Below are 14,018 nucleotides of genomic sequence, written 5' to 3'. Positions count from 1 at the left end.
AATGTTGCAGGCACAATGCAGCAACTATTCAGTCAAAAGGACAACTGAAAAACACTAAAATGTACCTGCTATCAGTAACCCAATCTTTAACAGATTGGAAACATTAAGGCTCTCAACAGGCTAAATAGTGCACAAAGTCTAATAAATAAAAGACAATATATCTCACAAGTTTGTCTTTCTGAATATGCCATGTTTGAAACTCGTGAAACTTACAGAGAATGGAATTCCTTCTTTATGGAGACGTTCGATGTGATAGTACACTGTCTGGTGGAGCTCTGGCAGCTCTACGTCTGTGAATTATTTACGTGGCACCTAGTGGGGCTCCAAGTGAGAGAGCAGTCGACGGAACCCAGTGTCTTCCACCACTGAGAAGGGCTCATCTAGCCCGATTCAATTATTTTTCGGGTTATTTGCTTAGCCTTCTGACACGCTCATACAGGCGAGTGTAGCCACCGTGGGCTGTGGTTTAGCTGCCGTCTGACTGATGCTGCTCCGGCTGTCTCTTTTCATTCACTGCCGTGCGTCCAAAAACTCACCATACTCCACCAAGTGGTTTGCTCTTTAAATGTCTTATTAAACTTGTTGTGTTGAAGCTTGTTAACGTGCTTCCTCCGTGAGGTATTTTTTCGTTGCATGTGTTGCAGATGCAAACTTACATCACTCTCACAGACTGTATAAAGTTTCCACATGGCAGACATGTTTTTTGTGGTTTGCCGCTGCGCGCCAGCGCAGTTTGAAGGAAAGGGGGAGGGGGCACACTACACCACCAGTCCTCTTCAGGCTGCAGGCTGCCAAGTTATGAGCTACAGTTGATGTTTTTTTTGTGATTGGCAATGAAAAGGCATTGATCGGCATACGCCGATCACAGTACTTTTTCACAGAAATCGGCCGATAATGATCGGTGCCAATCAATCGGAGCATCCCTAGTTTTGTACTTTATGGACGTGTTCTCAGTCACACTGTTTTCTATAACCAGAGAAGTGAATCACAACCCGTAATGTAGCGTTAGACTAATATTTCAAATCAAAAGGTTTGTAACTGGACTTTTGGAGGTCTCCTACTTCTCTGAAATGTCTCAGTACAGTTGGTTCTGTGAATTAATGAAGCACAGAAATGATGTGTAATCCTGACTACTAACAAGATGTGATTTTCTGTTATCATCTGAGCTCAGCAGAAAAGATGCATTACCTGTACAAGTAGCTGAATCATTGGATCACTAAGTGGCTCATATTTTGTGTAGTGCTTTTGAGTGCATCCCATTATCTCTCTGAAACAACACGGCTGATGTGCTGGAAGAGCTGAGTACCATTTTCTAACATCATCATTTGAGGCTGTCTGTATTTTCATGCTGTCGTGTCTCTCTTCTCTGAATGGAAGTGCTGCTGATGGATAATGCATTTGCTCAGTGTTACTGCCCTGAATGAATCTATACAGAGAACAAACACACCGAAGCATATGCTGTGCTATAGATATAGACATGGTCTGCTGTTGTTAAGATAAGGGTCATACTCACTGTGTTGTGGTCTGGACAAAGTGTCAGGAGAGGCGTCAGGAGTGGGTGTTACAGACTAAGAGTTTCAGAGAACCACATGAGGAAGAATAATATCACTCTATCTTTTAATGTATCATGTAATTAGAATATTTTCATTGATGCACAAATAGATGCAGGATCAGTACTTCAGTTGCAAACTCTTTTACACTTTATCAACTTCCTTGAGTTTAGTCATAAAGAAGTTCAGAACATCATGCAGTAGGTTGTATGTAATGACATTATTGAATTAAATTAATAGAAACTAATTAACTGGATACTGACATATTTGGCATCTTCTATGAGAAAAATGCCAGGACTGTAACATTTATTGATACAAAGACAGCAGACGCACTGTGAACCAACTCTCTATTTTATACATCAGTTTCCTTTGATCAGACAGCAGAAAGTCTCAAACAGGCATGGAGAATAACTCTACATGGCTGACTCAGAGCAGCATGAGAGTAATCAGAGAGACAATCCTCTATCACACATTGAACCTGCACATCTCTGGGTTCATTTGTCCCTGTTAGATGGTTTTTGATGAACATTTTGTCTTCACACGTCTCCTCTAAGAACATTTATTGAGTCTGTTCCTTCTGACATGACAGCTCTGAATATATTTCCCTTTTCTCTACTCACCATGGGTGTCAGCTCTGCTGGAGATCAGCAGCCTAGTGAAAATAAGTACTCCACAGGAAAAGCATCAGGATTAGGATAGAGTAAGTGCACATTTTAAATCCTCAGGCAGGCCATATAAATGAAGGGTTTCTGAAGCTTGTTTTACATGTGAGTGATCCGGTAACCCCACATGATTTTCAAAGTGGCTCAGCATTGTCTCATTCCCTATTACATTTGAATGGACAGTCATGTATAACAACCTGCTGCTTTCCCCTTTTTGTTCAGTATAGTACCCCAAATTTTAAAAAAGAGAGGGAAAACAGAGTTCAAACCTTGGATTTACATACATATTTGGCTGTTTATTTATTGTAAAACAAAGTTTAGATGATTTTCACAATTAAGATAAAAACCTGAATTATAGAGTACAGTTTGAAGCTGTTTGACAGTTCAGACCCTTGAAGAAACAGGAAAGTGCAGAGAGGAGTATGAAAACAAGACCATGCTGCCTTTGTCTGAAATCTGTTGAATATATTCATGAGGATATTTGTGGCCTCACTAGAACATTTTGTTTGACACATTTCACAGGCTGCTAAAGACAGAGGAGTGTACCAGACATTACCCAAAGATTACCCTTCTTCTATAGTAGTGTTGGATATTATGTGGCTCTGCTGAGGAGTTCATGTCCTTGTCTAAAGAGAGTCCATGAGGAGGATTGAGGTATAGTCTGCTGCAGAAAGAGCTCCTTATCGGAAATAGATGGTCCCTATGAAGGGATAAAGGTATATTTCTCTTCATGTCTGACTCTCTACAGCAGAGGCACACAGAGGAACTTTAGATGTTTGACGAGGAATAAAAGAGGATATGACTCTCTTTGACAGGAGCACATATGTCTCTTTGGATAACCGAGCTGGATTTAAAGATCAGAGAACAGAGTAAAGAAAAGGATGCAGAGAGGGTTTCACTTTTTCACTTTGATTTACTGTACTTTTAGTGATCATGAAGTCACTGATTCTAGCCCAGAGAACAAAGTAATGTGTCTTCAGGGTGAGCTGGAGTTAATTTCTTGAGAGAATCATTCATTAAGGCTGTAACATTTGATTGCTGTTACTGACATCTTGCAGCCAAGTAGGGTCAGTCAGGCTGGTCAAGATGGAAGCAGCGAGGTCTTCAAGAATGAAACAGACCTACCTGACTGTACAGACAGTGATCAATAGGAATAAAATATTATATATGAGGTGTTTCCCGGGTGTTCGAGTTTCAGCTTCAGGACCGGGCTGTTTTAAGCAGTCTGTTAAATTGTGTCGGGTATTTGAAATAAAAATTATGTCTATGAAAAAAAAAAAAAGTACCTGATCTGGATTAGCTGTAGGGTAGGGGGCTGATGTGTTTGTGTGATGAGCAGTGTGAGAATCACTTTTTTTCAGCAACTTGTGGAGTGTTTTTTTGAACTGAAACAAAATTGATCACCGTCCCCTCAGGTATGCTTTTGTCCTCTCTCTGCCTCTCTTGGGTTAAAAAGGCAAAGGAAACCTTTAAGACTGTATGTATGGAAAGAGATCCCAGAAGCAGCACAGATAATCAATGCAGCTTGATGATTCAGCACACTTTACTCAATGAATCTTCTGTCTCCCATAAACTGAAATTATAATTAAGGTACTTTAAAGCTTGGGACAATTTATATATAGAAAGATCGATATCTATAATAAGGTCCTTGTTTTTTTTTTCCCCACTTTGACATGATTTAAGTCATTTTGTCTTTTTCTTTTTTACATTAAATCCTCTTAATTTGATCTCTATTTGTGCACACTGAGTTTAGTTATTGGCTTTGTCAGACAACAGACAACTCAGGAAAGGAAAATGTACTGCTTGATTTGAGAAGAAACCTGTGCTTTCTAACAGTTTCTCCCCCTCCTCTTATCTTTGTGACATTTTCCTGAGTATATTGCGGACACATTCAAGCAATGGATTTGACTCTGTGGCTCCAGGGACCATTTTCAGCTGGCAGCTGGCCAGGTTCATTTCAGGTGATCACATGTTGGCACAGGTGTCTTGTTGGAGTCTTCTCAAGGGTTTGAATGTGTCTTTGACTCCACTTGAAGAGGTCTAATGAAAAAATAACACAGGAAGAAAGAGCAGCAAAATAGGTTTCTTGGGCTGTTTTTCAGTCCTGATCGATGTTGAAAAGTCTGAAGAAAACAAAACATGACAGACAATGATATTTTATATATGAGCCAAGCTCCTTTGAAACATTATTGCAACAGTAGTTCTGACAGATCAGATATCTTTGCAGTCTGAGTTTAATTATTTTGGTGGATAATAGTTATAAACAGCATGCTACATTTACCTGTTTGATTCTCAGCTATGGAGACTCTGACTGGGATGTGAGTTGTGCTGTGATGTAGTGTGTAGTTATGTTCTGCTATCAAGCTGGCATTGTGCCTTGAAGTAGAAATCATCCCAAGTAATGGTCGATTAGATGGATATTGATCTTGTCAGGAGTAATGCCCAATAAGTCAGATGGGTAATTCTGAAGCCACATAATGTGGTTATAACAGTCTGTACTGTGACTGAGACAGGAGCTATGATTATCTGACACTGAGATGTGTTCTATCTGCAATTGGAGTTATAAAACACTTATTTTGTGTTAGAAAATACACACATGTTTTACAAGAGAACACAAAGCATTCTATACTTAGGTCATCAATATTTCATCTTAATGATCTAAACATTTAAAGATTGATTCTAAACTCTGCATGCCATGGGTAATCAGGAGTGCAGAAACCTTTGTCTTCAATCTTTGGCTGCTAGAGGAACCAAAATCTGCTCTGTCACTTTCACAGCAGGCTTATGAATTTTTAATAAAACTCAAAAAATAAAATATTCAAACTTCCTGCAGGTTTTTTGCCTCAGCTGACTTTGTTTAATTCTCCATTAGTTTCTTATCCCCCACTGAGAGACACCAGCAACACAGACTGATTTCTACTGAAATACACTAATCTCTGAATTAGGGAATCAAGCAGTGTTTGTTTCTACTGTAGACCTACCTGTTCATACATGTCCCTGTGCAGTCTTTTCAGGAGGTAATTCTTCTTTTATGTGATCCACTTGTTTCACACTGGTCAATTTCATGCAGAGTATTTATTTGGAAAATGAAAAAACAAAAATCAAAAATCAAATCAAAGAGTTGTAGAAAATGTAGAGAGTAGCTCACACTCTCTGTGTACACACTTTTACCTGGACATACTGTGGATCCTCAGGTGTGACCACTTAACCTAACAAGCTCCTGCAGAGACACGGCTCACTGGTTAATTGTACTGACTACCTAGATGACATCACATGAGTCATTTCCATGGGAACACTTTTTTTTCTACTGTTCAAGACATTTTCTTATATAGATATCAGTTTAGCAGTATGGTCGTGTAGTATTAGATGTAACGTCTTAGAATTTTCTGCTTAAGTGCTTCCATCCTGTCAGTGTTCAGCATTGATATGCACACATGCAGATTGTATGAAGAGTTTATCTGATCCACACTTATTTTGGTAGAGTGGTGGACAACTGTTCATGGCAAGTCCCTCTGCTTCTTTCTTTCTCTCACAAAAATTGGTATTCAGATGATGCACTGAATCATTTCCATGTGCAGGGAAGTGGAAGTAGAGACAGGCCTCCCTCACACCCTCCTTCCTCCCAGCATAAATATTTATGAATGTATTTGAATAATGTGAGTCGAAATGACAAGGCGTCATTTAGAGAAGTAATGAGTAGAAATAGCAGGAAGGTGAGCACTGGGGATACAAAGCACAGGATGGAAAATCTAACACACATCAACACACAATGTTTGCCTTTGAGGGGTCAAGCTTTTGAGAAAAATAAGATGTGGACCCCGAAAAAGAGATGCAGATAAAGTATGATAGTGTTGAAAATACTCTCAAAGAAAACAAACTGAAGTCTCAGATGTGGTCATGAGTACAGTGATTCATTTATCCATCCATTCATCTGTCCATCAATTTCCCATTTGGAGTCATGTGGGCAAATCCTAGCTTTCATTGGTTGAGATGTCCCTGGTTTATCACAAGGCTGACTCATAGAGACAAATAGGCATTCACACTAGCAGGCATTGGGAGTTATTGTTAAACAGACGTGTATGTTTTTGGTTTTGAAATTAAAAGGTCTGATAACTGAACCTTCTTGTTGTGAGGCGATGGCTGTTTGCAAAATAAGGTAAAAATGTAACAGGAACAAAGAGAAACTTGGTATCAGGTGCTGGTTGAAAGGGAAACATTGCTCACAGAGAGAAAACAACACGATAGATAAAGACAGGCACAGAGGGAATGAGGTGTGGACAGCATCTCTCAGGAGTGACAATGTCAGAAAGAGAGAGGTGTGTGAGGTCTTTCTTCTTGCCTCTGCTGTCGTCTGAGTTATGTGGCAAACAGAGGAGCCTTTATTTTACCTGGCCACTGTTTATTGTGAGGATGATTTCCATATTTAAAAAAAAATATGTTCTTGTTTATTTCATTTGAGGGCAGATTGAATGTAGTACTTTTCATCATCAGTTTTAGTTATCCGAACATTTTGTAGAAAGCACAATGGAGACACATCATGGGTAAACTGTTCATTAAGCATTTTGTCACCAAAACAGGAATCGTCACTTTTCACCCTTTTGTCAGATAAACAGACACCTGCAGCAAAACGCTCCGTGCATAATGAGTGATTTGTCTCTCCATCAGATTGAGGACAGAGTTACTCAGAGAAATAATGTCCTTGAAGCTAAGTCTATTTTTCTTATCTCTAAAAGCAGAAAACAATGGCTCAAGAAGAAGAAAAGGAGAATAAAAACCCAGTTGATAGTATTTGAATTGATTTAGAACGTTTGCTCTTGTTCAACAAAAGCTTGGCATCTCAAGAGAAAACGGTCCCTGGAGACATACTGTGGAGGAAATGTGGTTAGAGAAAGCCAAGGGGAGGAAGCTGGAGACGATGGGTTGACAAAGGAAGATAAAGAGTGATTACTGGGAATGAGAAAAGAGGCAAAAAACAAACAACCTGAAAAAGGGTTTTAAGGGGCGAAGAGTTATTTGAGAGAAGATAAGAAGAACAATGGGTCTTTGTCCGCTGAGTTTAAATTTCCAAAAGAGAGAAGAGTCAGATAAATCCAACATGTCTTTCTTTTATTCTTCTCATCTTTTATTCATCGCAGCAAAGTGCTTTTAACTGGAGCAGAGTTTCTGAAGCATTATCCTTGACTCCATTAAAGTTAAGTTTAATACAATTCAGAGTGACTTGACAAAGACCATTTTGAGCAGGTGAACACTGGAAGAGGCTGTTATCCAGTGAATCTTTAGCTAAATGACAATAAATGTATTCAGCAACTGTTATTTGTAAAGCTCTTGTCACATGCACTGGTGGTCTGATAACACTCATTTTGCTCCTGGTACTGATTCGACTTGAAATATTTTAAATTGACTTTTGCTTCAATGGGAAGACCGCTTAATTCTATAATAGTCTTGGTACCTTCTCTTGCAAAGCAAAGCTAGGAACAGCGAAAAGTGTCTGCATATGTTTGCTCCTGGTAGTAATACACTTTCAAATATCATGGGCTCATGTTTCTTCCCCTGAAACATTTATTCGGTACGTGCTACCTTAGATATTCCGAGCTGACACTGACACACAGACTGTTCTATGTATAGTCTGTAGCAAACTGTGACTGTTTCTTATAAAGAAAGTGAAGGTTTTATTTTTGTCTAACTATATCCTGCACCTTATGACTATTTTTAACACAACCTTTTCGAAGACATGGCACCTGAGGCCACCAAGCCTCAAAACTGTGTTCACTGCCATCATGTCATTTCCAGGTTTCCACATACAGATGTTTCGTGAAAGTGGCTCATCTCGGAATGTGCTGCAGTCTGATCCCAGGCTACTCCAGTATTTACGGTGAAGTGTCCTTGGGCAAGAAACCAAACCTGCACTCACTCAAAGGCTGTGTTATTGGTGACTGTGATGAGTTTAGATCCTAGATAGCAGGTTTACAGCCTCTGTCATCAGTGCATGAATGTGTGTAGGTTAATAGTTGAACGTTTGTATGTAATGTGAAGCACTTTGAGCAGAAGGAAGGCTATAAAGGTTCTTTATATAAGCTACTTGAAACCTGAGATGAAAGGAGGAAGACAGAGCAGGGAAGGATAGTCATTAGATATTCAAGTGTAGTTCCTGTCGTGAACTAATGTAGAGAATGATGTCGGACTGAAAAAAGATGTCAGTCTTCAAGGTTAAAGCCAAATGAAGATGACAGCTATAGCAGAAGAGGAATGGATAAGAAGGCGTTTAAGGCCATCCTGCCGAGAGAGATAATAACATGATGTTTCATTCCTTTCTTCAACTCTGTCTCCTTTTAATACTTCCACCTCAGTGGCACAGTGCTTCCCTCCATAAAGTGATTGATTGACACTATGGATCAATGCAAGGATGTACTTGAGCACAGTGGTCCCAGACTACACCCTAAAGGAGTTAAATACCTGTCTCATCACATGTGTAGACCAAGTAAAATTAAACACTATGTTCATCTTCATGTCCCTTCACCTTCCTCTCTACCCCCTCTCACTTTGGTTTTCATTCTGACACATTTCAAGCCCCCTGAGTTTTTAATTATGTGTAATTATCTTGGAGAGCATGTGAGGTGAAAGCTGAGTTCTCTGGGTCAGGGCTTTTGCCAGGCTTGACATGAAAGTAGCTGTCTACATCCAAATATCTGTTCTCCTAATGAAACACTCTGGGTCATGATTCGCTCTCGATGACACTCAGTGACAGAGTTCAGGAGGTAAAATTACTAAATGGCTTTTTCTCACCTTCCATCCTCGGAAGAAAATCAGCCATAACGCTCTGGACATGCAAACTGTTTGTAAGCTTTTATGTGCTGCACTGACCGAACTCTTTGTTTAAAGACTGAGATCATAATTTATTTGTTCTCTCTGTGGGTTTATTCTTTGAAGAAGTAAGTTGTCTTGTTCAAGTAATCAGAGCATCTGGAGTTGAGCTCAGCAATAAATCACTAAGAGTTATTAATGGGGAGAATTTTCAAATAGTTTGGGTTTCTCTGTCTTTGAATTTGATAAACCTTCATCAATATACCCATCCCCTCTGTATTGACTGCTCTGCTGTGAGGCACTGAATACAGAGCAGAGAGCAAATAAATTGCTTTGAATCATTACGTTGAGCAGATCAAAGTATCTCTACCAGTCTAACAGCTTTGTCTGTGTCTGATGAACCATTGCCTGAAAATGACTCCATTTGTGTGAAGTAAGTATGAACTGTGAAATGAATGCTTTGACTTCCATTTTCTCTGTGCACTGAGCTCACATAATATAAAGCTGCTCAGTTATTGAGCTCAGTTCAGATTATTGGGATTCACAAATATCCTCACTGTGCCAGTGTCAAATGAACTTTGGGTGAGCTGAATTAAATCCTTGTATTTTCCTTGCATTTGTTCTTCTTAAACCTTTTTCTTCTGACAATCATTTGCTTTTCCTAATTTGCGCTGCAAGAAACAAAACTATCACCACCGCATGATTTCTTAAGTCTGGCATTAGACCCACAGAGCAGGGTGTCAGTTAGAATAATAATGAACAATCAGAGGCAATACTTCAGAATAAAGGTGCAGGGAATTCAGGACATGACTGGAAACAAATATTTTATAAAGGTGTAATGTTGTATAAATGAGCTTTGCACTGTTCACCATGTGTATGAACAGGCTTCATAGCATCTGCTCTGTAAGAAAAGCCATAAGTTATGCAACATATCAAAGACACATGGACTGACAGCTGAACAGATTGGGTTCTTTAATTTACCATAGCACTGTCATATTTAAAAGTCTATTTTAATACTTTCATATAGATGACAGGTAATATTTCACTGCTCTCTGTGCTCCTCAGATCTTCATATGCATCTGAGTGATCAGATACAATTATGAAATCTGACTTTCAAATGACATTTAATATGTTTGGATGAAATGAGAGCATCTCAGATGCCTGACAGCAGAAAATGAAGATTGAAAGTTCCTGTTTCCAAAGTTTCTGTATCATGTGTCAAAAGTTTATTAATATGAAACGCTGCATGTTGTGTATCTGACGAGTGATGGTCGGCAACTCTAATCACAGATCCAAAGAGTACAGCTTGATAACAGACATCAGCTTGTCGGTTAACATTCAGTGATTCGTGTACAATATTGAATCAGTCCATTGTGGAAATCATAATGTCATTAAAACAAAACATAACATAACATAATATAGCTTCTGTCAAAATGGATGTCAGTCATGGTATATTCAAAAGCCTTTTTTATATAGATAGATAGATAGATAGATCTTTATTTGTCCTTAATAAGGAGATTTGTTGCCACCGTCTGTACAGGAATATAGTTGTGCTCATAAGTTTACATACCCTGGCAGAATTTATGATTTCTTGGCCATTTTTCGGAGAATATGAATGATAACACCAAAACTTTTCTTTCACTCATGGTTAGTGGTTGGGTAAAGCAATTTATTATCAAACAACTGTGTTTACTCTTTTTAAATCATAATGACAACAGAAACTACCCAAATGACCCTGATCAAAAGTTTACATACCCCAGTTCTTAATACCGTGTATTGCCCCCTTTAGCATCAATGACAGCTTGAAGTATTTTGTGGTAGTTATGGATGAGGTTCTTTATTTTCTCAGATGGTAAAGCTGCCCATTCTTCTTGGCAAAAAGCCTCCAGTTCCTGTAAATTCTTGGGCTGTCTTGCATGAACTGCACATTTGAGATCTCCCCAAAACGGCTCAATGATATTGAGGTCAGGAGACTGAGATGGCCACTCCAGAACTTTCAACTTATTCTGCTGTAGCCAATGACAGGTGGACTTGGCCTTGTGTTTTGGATCATTGTCATGTTGGAACGTCCACGTACGTCCCATGCACAGCTTCAGGGCTGATGAGTGCAAATTTTCCTCCAGTATTTTCTGATAACGTGCTGCATTCATCCTGCCATCGATTTTGACCAAGTTTCCTGTTCCCTTGTAGCTCACACATCCCCAAAACATCAGCGATCCACCTCCGTGTTTCACAGTAGGAATTGTGTACCTTTCATCATAGGCCTTGTTGACTCCTCTCCAGATGTAACGTTTATGGTTGTGGCCAAAAAGTTCCATTTTGGTCTCATCACTCCAAATGACTTTTTTCCAGAAGTTTTTGGGCTTGTCTCTGTGCATATTGTAAGCGGGATGCTTTGTGGCATTTGCGTAGTAATGGCTTTCTTCTGGCGACTCGACCATGCAGCCCATTTTTCTTCAAGTGCCTCCTTATTGTGCATCTTGAAACATCCACACCACTTTTTTTCTGAGAGTCTTGTATTTCAGCTGAAGTTATTTGTGGGTTTTTCTTTGCATCCCAAACAATTTTCCTGGCAGTTGTGGCTGTAATTTTTGTTGGTCTACCTGAACGTGGTTTGGTTTCAACAGAATCCCTCAGTTCCCACTTCTTTATCAGAGTTTGAACACTGCTGACTGGCATGCTCAGGTCTTTGGATATATTTTTATATCCCTTTCCTGTTTTATACAGTTCAGTTACCTTTTCCCGCAGATCCTTTGACAATTCTTTTGCTTTCCCCATGACTCAGAATCCAGAAGCGTCAAAGCAGCACTGGATGAAACATGTAAGGGTCTGTCAGGAGCCCAGAAACTCACTGACCTTTTATACACACACACTGATTACAAGCTAACAGATCACGGTGAGGATGGTTACCTTTAATAGCCATTCAAACCCGTTTGTGTCAACTTTGTATACATGTTATCAGGCCAAAATCACCAGGGTATGTAAACTTTTGATCAGGGTCATTTAGGTAGTTTCTGTTGTCATTATGATATAAAAAGAGTAAACACAGTTGTTTGACAATAAATGGCTTCACCTGACCACTAACCATGAGTGAAAAAAAAGATTTTCTCTTATCATTCATATTCTTTGAAAAATTGCCAAAAAATCACAAATTCTGCCAGGGTATGTAAACTTATGAGCACAACTGTACATGTATGAACACAATAACCATAAACATCCACCCAGCCTCACAGCAATGGTGCCCCACACCCCACAAATATACACACCAGACACATATGCACACACTGGGCACATATAAAACACACCGAACACATATGAACACACTGGACACATATATACACACCGGACACATATAAACACACCGGACACATTACAGTGGCATTCTGTTTAGCAGTGCTATGGCCGATGGGACGAAGCTTCTGCCAAACCGGGCTCGCCTACAGTAAGGGGATCTGTATCTGCAACCGGAGGGGAGTAGTGTGAAGACCGAGTAGAGGGGGTGTTGGGGGTCCAGTGTTATAGTGCGTGCTCTGCGTATGATGGCTCTGTTGTTTAGGTCAGACAGGTTGGGTGTGGGGAGGCGGATGATTTTGGTGGCAGTGTTTGTGGTGTGTATGAGTTTGTTTTTGTTGGAGACAGTTAGCATGTTGTAGTAGCAGGGGGAACAGTAGAGGAGAATGGGTTGGATGATGCTTTGGTAAGAGTCTTTTGTAGTGAAATATTCTTACCAAAACAATTTGTGATTCATCATATAACAGGGTAATTTTGACCCCATGATATATTGGCGAGTCATTTTGACCCCGTTGTATTTCATATATTAAGCCTATAGATGGAATAATCTGAGCACGTGAAGAAACATATAGTATGTTAGAGAATATATTCCTCATTAGTCAGCACAGATGGTTAATTCAGTTTTTTCCAGTAGCTTTGATTAATGTATTTATTTCTCTTTTCTTTTTGCATCATCTGGCAATTAATCTCCTGCACCACTGCTTTTCCTAATCTTTCTTAATTTCCTCTTCCACCTGCTCCTTTATTCCCCGCTCTTATCCTTTTTCATGAATGGTGGAAATATTCACAAGCTTCAGATCTCACCTGTCTTCAAGGAATGCTCTGCTAAAGCGAGGCAGAGGCTGCAGGCTTCTCCCACTCTTTGTATGGTTTCAGTATGGAACTTTAAATTAGAAATGTTTAAATTAGTCCTTTTCTGCATGTTCATGGAAAAACATTTCAGCTCTGCTAGTTCAACAAGCTGTTGACCTCCCGACTGTGTGTGCAGCTTTGTGCAGAGAAAAGGAATGAAAGGGAAGAGTTGAAGGGAGGAGAAGAGGGGAGGCTCTGTCCTTTGAAGCTTTGCTATGACTGGGTGTGAAGTGGATTCAGTCCAGACTCTAGAGGCCGTGTCGTAATTCACTTAAGAATTGTCTGCTGCCACATCTGAACAGGGATATATGTAGCATAGTGTGAGACACAGAGTTCTTGCATGATAAACACTGAACCATGATAAAATACTTGAGATCTCTTGTGAAACAAATGTACCAGAGAGGGGAAGAGAAAAGAAGGAGGATAAGGACAAATGGAGGACATGGCAGAGACACAGAAACTTAAAGAGGAGGAAAACAAAGAAGGAAGACCGAGAGAGATAAAAAAAAAAACATATTAGAGGCAAACAGTGGGGAGAGACGTCATGCTGAGCATTCTCAGCAGAGAGAGAAGTACTGACTGTTCATCCCATGTGGAGTTCATCTCTTCATGGTAACAGTGTGTGTATCTTATCTTCCTCTGAGTTTTAGAGTCTTTGGTCTGCATGCACTAAGAGTTCTTCAGTCACCAGTTAATAACGCTGATTCTTAGTCTAAATGAGATGTATTCATTCCAGCTTAGAAAGACCCCCCACAGTTATAATAAGTCCCACATTTACAACAAACAGAGGATGCAATACATAAACACACTTCTGCAGTATTGTCACACTCTTCACACACACTGCAGACGACCACCTGCTGTT

The 14,018-nt window shown here is 39.7% G+C and overlaps 1 protein-coding gene and 1 long non-coding RNA gene across 4 annotated transcripts in view; one reads left to right on the top strand and one right to left on the bottom strand.

Moving 5' to 3' along the window:
• The window catches only part of lsamp (limbic system associated membrane protein), an 899,933-nt gene that overhangs the window by 354,485 nt on the left and 531,430 nt on the right, over positions 1-14,018 (top strand). The gene's annotated exons all lie outside the window — the stretch shown is intronic.
• On the bottom strand, positions 4,138-5,365 carry LOC117825493. The gene is made up of 2 exons (XR_004633854.1): positions 5,194-5,365; positions 4,138-4,252 (listed from the first exon to the last, which is right to left on the bottom strand). It is a non-coding gene; the product is annotated as an uncharacterized LOC117825493 (long non-coding RNA).

This window comes from Notolabrus celidotus, chromosome 14 (genome assembly GCF_009762535.1).
Source record: "Notolabrus celidotus isolate fNotCel1 chromosome 14, fNotCel1.pri, whole genome shotgun sequence".
In the NCBI taxonomy this organism is placed as follows: Eukaryota; Metazoa; Chordata; class Actinopteri; order Labriformes; family Labridae; genus Notolabrus; species Notolabrus celidotus.
Note: the sequence above shows the minus strand (reverse complement) of the source record. Positions and strands in the feature narration are given on the sequence as shown.